Source organism: Salmo salar, unplaced genomic scaffold, assembly GCF_905237065.1.
Source record: "Salmo salar unplaced genomic scaffold, Ssal_v3.1, whole genome shotgun sequence".
NCBI lineage: Eukaryota > Metazoa > Chordata > Actinopteri > Salmoniformes > Salmonidae > Salmo > Salmo salar.
In genome coordinates, this window is record NW_025547971.1 from 127,501 (window position 1) to 134,870 (window position 7,370).

Consider the following 7,370-nt stretch of genomic DNA (forward strand, 5'->3'; position numbering starts at 1 on the left):
GCAGACTCAGTCTCAACCTTTAAGTCTTTACTGAAGACATATCTCTACAGTAGGTCCTATGATTAAGTGTAGTCTGGCCCAGGGGTGTGAAGGTGAACGGAAAGGCTGGAGCAACGAACCGCCCTTGCTGTCTCTGCCTGGCCGGTTTCCCCTCTTTCCAATGGGATTCTCTGCCTCTACCCGTATTACAGGGGCTGAGTCACTGGCTTACTGGTGTTCTTCCATGCCGTCGCTGGGAGGGGTGCATCACTTGAGTGGGTTGAGTCACTGACGTGGTCTTCCTGTCTGGGTTGGCGCCCCCCCCTTGGGCTGTGCCGTGGCGGAGATCTTTGTGGGCTATACTCGGCCTTGTCCCGGGATGGTATGTTGGTGGTTGGAGATATCCCTCCAGTGGTGTGGAGGCTGTGCTTTCGCAAAGTGGGTGGGGTTATATCCTACCTGTTTGGCCCTGTCCGGGGGTTTCATCGGATGGGGCCACAGTGTCTCCTGACCCCTCCTGTCTCAGCCTCCAGTATTTATGCTGCAGTAGTTTATGTGTCGGGGGGGCTGGGGTCAGTCTGTCACATCTGGAGTATTTCTCTTGTCTTTTCCGGTGTCCTGTGTGAATTTAAATATGCTCTCTCTAATTCTCTCTTTCTTTCTTTCTCTCTCTCGGAGGACCTGAGCCCTAGGACCATGCCTCAGGACTACCTGGCTTGATGACTCCTTGCTGTCCCCAGTTCACCTGGCCGTGCTGCTGCTCTAGTTCCAACTGTTCTGCCTGCAGATATGGAACCCTGACCTGTTCACCGGACATGCTACCTGTCCCAGACCTGTTGTCCCAGACCTGCTGGAACCCTGACCTATTCACCGGACGTGCTACCTGTCCCAGACCTGCTGTTTTCAACTCTCTAGAAACAGCAGGAGCTGTAGAGATACTCTCAAAGATCGGCTATGAAAAAGCCAACTGACACTTACTCTTGTGTTACTGACTTGTTGCACCCTCGACAACTACTATGATTATTATTATTTGACAATGCTGGTCATTTATGAACATTTGAACATCTAGGCCATGTGCTGTTATAATCTCCACCCGGCACAGCCAGAAGAGGACTGGCCACCCCTCATAGCCTGGTTCCTCTCTAGGTTTCTTCCTAGGTTTTGGCCTTTCTAGGGAGTTTTTCCTAGCCACCGTGCTTCTACACCTGCATTGCTTGCTGTTTGGGGTTTAAGGCTGGGTTTCTGTACAGCACTTTGTGATATCAGCTGATGTAAGAAGGGCTATATAAATACATTTGATATGATGAATGAAACCGGGGATGCAGTAAAGGGGATCTCTGATCAATTATCCGCCACCTCCTTCATGACCTGGCAAAATAGGCTGGCTCTTGATATGTCATTGGCAGAAAAGGGCGGGGTATGTAGAACAATAGGGGTTCGTTGTTGTACGTTTATTTCTAATAAAACTAGAGCTCTAGCAGGGTTAATGGCTCTAAGTGAAGAATGGGCTGAGAACTCAGGGGTTAATACATCTGTGACAGGGTGGTTCGATAGTATGTTTGGGAAGTATGTTTTAGTATGTTTGAGAAATGGAAAAATGTTATAAAAATGTTATAATCACCGTGTTGCCGCTTTAGCCTGTATGAGTGTGTTGATGTGTGTGGATATGTTTGAGAAATTGAAATTATAGATTTTTTGAGGTATTTGTATTTCGCACCATTCGACACCATTGGCTGTTGGCTAGAGGTTCCACTGGCAGAACGGGGTTTAATATCCAAATCTACTAATAATATGCATATCCTACCTCCTGGGCCCGAGTAGCAGGCAGTTTAATTTGGGTACATTTTTCATCCGGCCATGAAAATACTGCCCGTACCCTAGAGAGGATAATGAAGATTATAATGAAAATCCTAAAAAGAAGAGTTATAATTGGATATAGGCCTAGAACAGTCGTTGATGAGTATGTGATGTAAATACATGTATTGGTTTTGTTTGATTTGGTATGACTTTATTTTCTAATAAAGATTGAAGTATCAGTGTGTAATATTTAGTAAAAGGGTGGATTGATAAAGGAATTCATATGTTTAACCTGTTGGGGGTAGGGGGCAGTATTGACACGGCTGGATAAAAAACGTACCCGATTTAATCTGGTTACTACTCCTGCCCAGTAACTAGAATATGCATATAATTATTGGCTTTGGATAGAAAACACCCTAAAGTTTCTAAAACTGTTTGAATGGTGTCTGTGAGTATTACAGAACTCATATGGCAGGCAAAAACCTGAGAAGATTTCATGCAGGAAGTGGCCTGTCTGACAAGGTGTCGTTCTTCTTGTCTCTGTTTATTGAAGAGTGAGGATCTTAGCTGTCCCGTGACACTTCCTACGGCTGCCATAGGCTCTCAGAAGGCGGCAAAATGCTGAATCATGGCTTTGCAGGCTCTGGCTGAAACAAAGTAGCGCGTTTGGGTAGTGGCTGGATACAGTACTGTGAGACTCAGGCTCGTGCCCGCGTCGACCGAAAGCTTTGTTTTCTTTCCTCTGTTTAGCTAAATGGACATTCCCGGTCGGAATATTATCGCTTTTTTTACGAGAAAAATGCAATAAAATGGATTTTAAACAGCGGTTGACATGCTTCGAAGTACGGTAATGGAATATTTAGAATTTTTTTTTGTCATGAATTGCGCCATGCGCGCGACCCTGATTTACCATTTCGGATAGTTTCTGGAACGCACGAACAAAACGCCGCTATTCGGATATAACGATGGATTATTTTGGACCAAACCAACATTTGTTATTGAAGTAGCAGTCCTGGGAGTGCATTCTGACGAAGACAACAAAAGGTAATCAAACTTTTGTAATAGTAAATCTGATATTGGTGAGTGCTAAACTTGCCGGGTGTCTAAATAGCTAGCCCGTGATGGCTGGGCTATGTACTTAGAATATTGCAAAATGTGCTTTCACCAAAAGCTATTTTAAAATCGGACATATCGAGTGCATAGAGGAGTTCTGTATCTATAATTCTTAAAATAATTGTTGTGCTTTTTGTGAACGTTTATCGTGAGTAATTTAGTAAATTGTTAGTGAATTCGCCGGAAGTTTGCGGGGGGTATGCTAGTTCTGAACTTCACATGCTAATGTAAAAAGCTGGTTTTTGATATAAATATGAACTTGATTGAACAAAACATGCATGTATTGTATAACATAATGTCCTAGGGTTGTCATCTGATGAAGATCATCAAAGGTTAGTGCTGCATTTAGCTGTCTTCTGGGTTTTTGTGACATTATATGCTAGCTTGAAAAATGGGTGTCTGATTATTTCTGGCTTGGTACTCTGCTGACATAATCTAATGTTTTGCTTTCATTGTAAAGCCTTTTTGAAATTGGACAGTGTGGTTAGATTAATGAGAGTCTTGTCTTTAAATAGCTGTAAAATAGTCATATGTTTGAGAAATTGAAGTAATAGGATTTTTAAGGTATTTGAAAATCGCGCCACTGGATTAGACTGGCTGTTGCGTAGGTGGGACGAATTCGTCTCGCCTAGCCCAGAGAGGTTAAGATAATGAATAAACTCTTCCATCCTGAAACCATATAATTGTATGAAATGTGTGTGTTTGTGACCAGGCCATTGTGTTACTTTGTAGCAATGTGAACTACACATGACCTACTTATAACTCTGAAAACTTACGACAGGAAAGAGGCCCCTTCCAAGGCCCCTCTAATCTAGGGAGGAGAGGAATGGCTAGAAACTGCCAGGCTGGTAGAAAAGTGATAACCTGTTTGGGACAGGGGCAGTATTTTCACGTTCGGATGAAAAGCGTGCCCAGAGAAAACTGCCTGCTACTCAGGCCCAGAAGCTAATATATGCGTATTATTAGTAGATTTGTATATTAAACACTCTGAAGTTTCTAAAACTGATTTTTTTTATCCAGACGTGCAAATGCTGCCCCCTAGCCCTAACAGGTTAATTAGAGCTGTATTTCTGGTTTTTGTGACGCCTCTCCTTGCTTGGAAAATGGCTGTGTGGTTTTTCTTGTCTAGGCGCTGTCCTAACATAATCCAATGGTATGCTTTCGCTGTAAAGCCTTTTTGAAATCGGACACTGTGGTTGGATTAACGAGAAGTGTATCTTTAAAATGGTGTATAATACTTGTATGTTTGAGAAATTTGAATTATGAGATTTTTGTTGTTTTGAATTTGGCGCCCTGCTATTTTCACTGGCTGTTGGCGAGGGGTTCCGCAACAGGATAAACTAAGAATGTGAACTGTGGAAAAAGATACGGCCCACCTAAAGAGAGGTGGAGTTTCTACTAAGTGTGTGTGTGTGTGTGTGTGTGTGTGTGTGTGTGTGTGTGTGTGTGTGTGTGTGTGTGTGTGTGTGTGTGTGTGTGTGTGTGTGTGTGTGTGTGTGTGTGTGTCTGTGTGTGTGTGTGTTATAAATGTATTGTTTTTATTTTGAAGGCATAGGTATAAATAATAGAGAATAAAGAGTAAAGGATGAACCTTTTGCAGAATCTGAGACTAATTATTATTAAACACAGGGTCTTACAAACATCGGGGGAATTTGTCAAAGCTTAAATTATTGTTTAGTTATCATCATTGGGATTAAAAATTCTCGTGACAGTTCGCTTCCAAGTTGGGAAATGAGCAAGTATATAAAAATATAAAAATAAAATAAAATAGTGTTATATAGTAATACAGTAGCTGTGGTGTTATAGTGTTATACAGTATTACAGTACCTGTGGTGTTATAGTGTTATACAGTATTACAGTACCTGTGGTGTTATAGTGTTATACAGTATTACAGTACCTGTGGTGTTATAGTGTTATTCAGTACTACAGTACCTGTGGTGTTATAGTGTTATTCAGTACTACAGTACCTGTGGTGTTATAGTGTTATACAGTACTACAGTACCTGTGGTGTTATAGTGTTATACAGTATTACAGTACCTGTGGTGTTGGAGGTCTTCACTGCAGAGTAGACTGGATCAGCTCCTGGAGACTTCTCTGGAGGAGACGAGACAATGGGTTAAAGACATAAAGACACTGTACTGTGTGTGTGTGTGTGTGTGTGTGTGTGTGTGTGTGTGTGTGTGTGTGTGTGTGTGTGTGTGTGTGTGTGTGTGTGTGTGTGTGTGTGTGTGTGTGTGTGTGTGTGTGTGTGTGTGTGTGTGTGTGTGTACCTCTCCTTCTCCTGGGTTCTGGGTCCTGTGTGATTCTAACGTCAGCATACGTAACATCTCTGGGTTCAGCTGCTACATCTTTGTTCCTCTTCTTGCAGAACAGGACCAGTAGAAATGATCAGAGAGATGGAGAGAGCAGCCACCAACCCAGAGACAGACAGAGGGAGGAGGAGAGAGGAGGTAGGAGAGGATGGGGTGGGGGTAGATCCCTTAGCTTGAAAAACACAAGAAGAAACAACACAGTAAATAGTTAGAAACTGTGATCTGATTAATGTTATCAGTATTAATGTACCTACATCTACAGAATTACGTCTATTGTCCATGCAGAGATTATAAGAACTATTATGAATGTAATGTCTCACCCTATGAACCTGGATCCACCCAGTTTATAATGTAGGTTTTAGCACCACTTAACAGTGTAAAGAAGGACTAGATAATCTGAATGTCAAGGTTTCTCATATTCTCACCTGTCACAGTCATCCAGCTCTCTGGTGATTCTCCTTCAGAGTTGGTACTCTTGTAGAGTCCTTCATCTGACTTGGATACTGCAGGGATGGTCATCTCTCCTGTAGTCTCAGTCCTGATGAGGCATCCATCTTTGTAGAAATCAGCTGTGAGGTCAGAGGGAGTTCCCTGATATCTGCAGCGCAGAGTCACAGAATCTCCCCCAGTCACAGGAAGGGCAGGGCTCTCCAGGATCACAGCTCCAGCTGTATATAATATATAAACATCATATATAAACAGGTCTCTCCAGGATCACAGCTCCAGCTGTATATAATATATAAACATCATATATAAACAGGTCTCTCCAGGATCACAGCTCCAGCTGTATATAATATATAAACATCATATATAAACAGGTCTCTCCAGGATCACAGCTCCAGCTGTATATAATATATAAACATCATATTTAAACAGGTCTCTCCAGGATCACAGCTCCAGCTGTATATAATATATAAACATCATATTTAAACAGGTCTCTCCAGGATCACAGCTCCAGCTGTATATAATATATAAACAGGTCTCTCCAGGATCACAGCTCCAGCTGTATATAATATATAAACATCATATATAAACAGGTCTCTCCAGGATCACAGGACCAGCTGTATATAATATATAAACATCATATATAAACAGGTCTCTCCAGGATCACAGCTCCAACTGTATATAATATATAAACAGGTCTCTCCAGGATCACAGCTCCAGCTGTATATAATATATAAACATCATATATAAACAGGTCTCTCCAGGATCACAGCTCCAGCTGTATATAATATATAAACATCATATATAAACAGGTCTCTCCAGGATCACAGCTCCAGCTGTATATAATATATAAACATCATATATAAACATAACATCAGCTATCTGAAACCAGATGAACCACTACACACTATAATGTTAGTAGATGGTGTTTGTGGACATACCAGGTACTGTGATGTTGACAGCATTGCTGTGTTCTCCAGACCCAGACTCACACCAGTACACTCCACTGTATGATGGTATTAGTGACACATTGCATGAAGACGCTAGTTGTTTTCCCCAGTCAGTATTACAATCTGAAAGGATTCCTCTTTCTGTGTTCCTCACCACTCTCCATCCATCAGCGTTCCCCTGAACCTCACAGCTCAGAGAGACAGACTCATATGTAAAGAACTGAGATCTGTCATTACTGATGCTCAGAGAGGCTGGAGGAGAGAGATCTAAGAGAGAGAAAGGGAGAGAGAGAGAGAGAGAGAGAGAAAAAGAAAGAATTTATGATTATGTCCTGGTCTGCCATAATATAATAGAGACAGTAGATCTAGCTGGTCTGTCATAATATAATAGAGACAGTAGATCTAGCTGGTCTGTCATAATATAATAGAGACAGTAGACCTAGCTGGTCTGTCATAATATAATAGAGACAGTAGACCTAGCTGGTCTGTCATAATATAAAAGAGACAGTAGATCTAGCTGGTCTGTCATAATATAATAGAGACAGTAGATCTTTCTCCAGATTATGTCCTGGTCTCCAGACAGAAGGGAGGGAGAGAGCCAGTTGGTGTCTGACTTTATTAAAAAATATATATATTTAACCTCTATTTAATTAGTTACTTATTAATTACTATTGACCTGATCACTGCCCTATTGTAGTACTGTAGACCTGATCACTGCCCTATTGTTGTACTGTAGACCTGATCACTGCCCTATTGTTGTACTGTAGACCTGATC

At 41.7% G+C, this 7,370-nt stretch overlaps 1 long non-coding RNA gene across 1 annotated transcript in view; it reads right to left on the reverse strand.

The window, feature by feature from the left end:
• Positions 1 to 5,262, reverse strand: part of LOC123732540 (uncharacterized) — a 7,462-nt gene extending 2,200 nt beyond the window's left edge. The window contains exons 1-2 of the long non-coding RNA XR_006763207.1: positions 5,160 to 5,262; positions 4,927 to 4,983 (exon numbers count right to left, since the gene is read on the reverse strand). This is a non-coding gene — a long non-coding RNA (uncharacterized lncRNA). The remainder of the gene's footprint in view (positions 1 to 4,926; positions 4,984 to 5,159) is intronic.
• Positions 5,263 to 7,370: the final 2,108 nt, after the last annotated feature.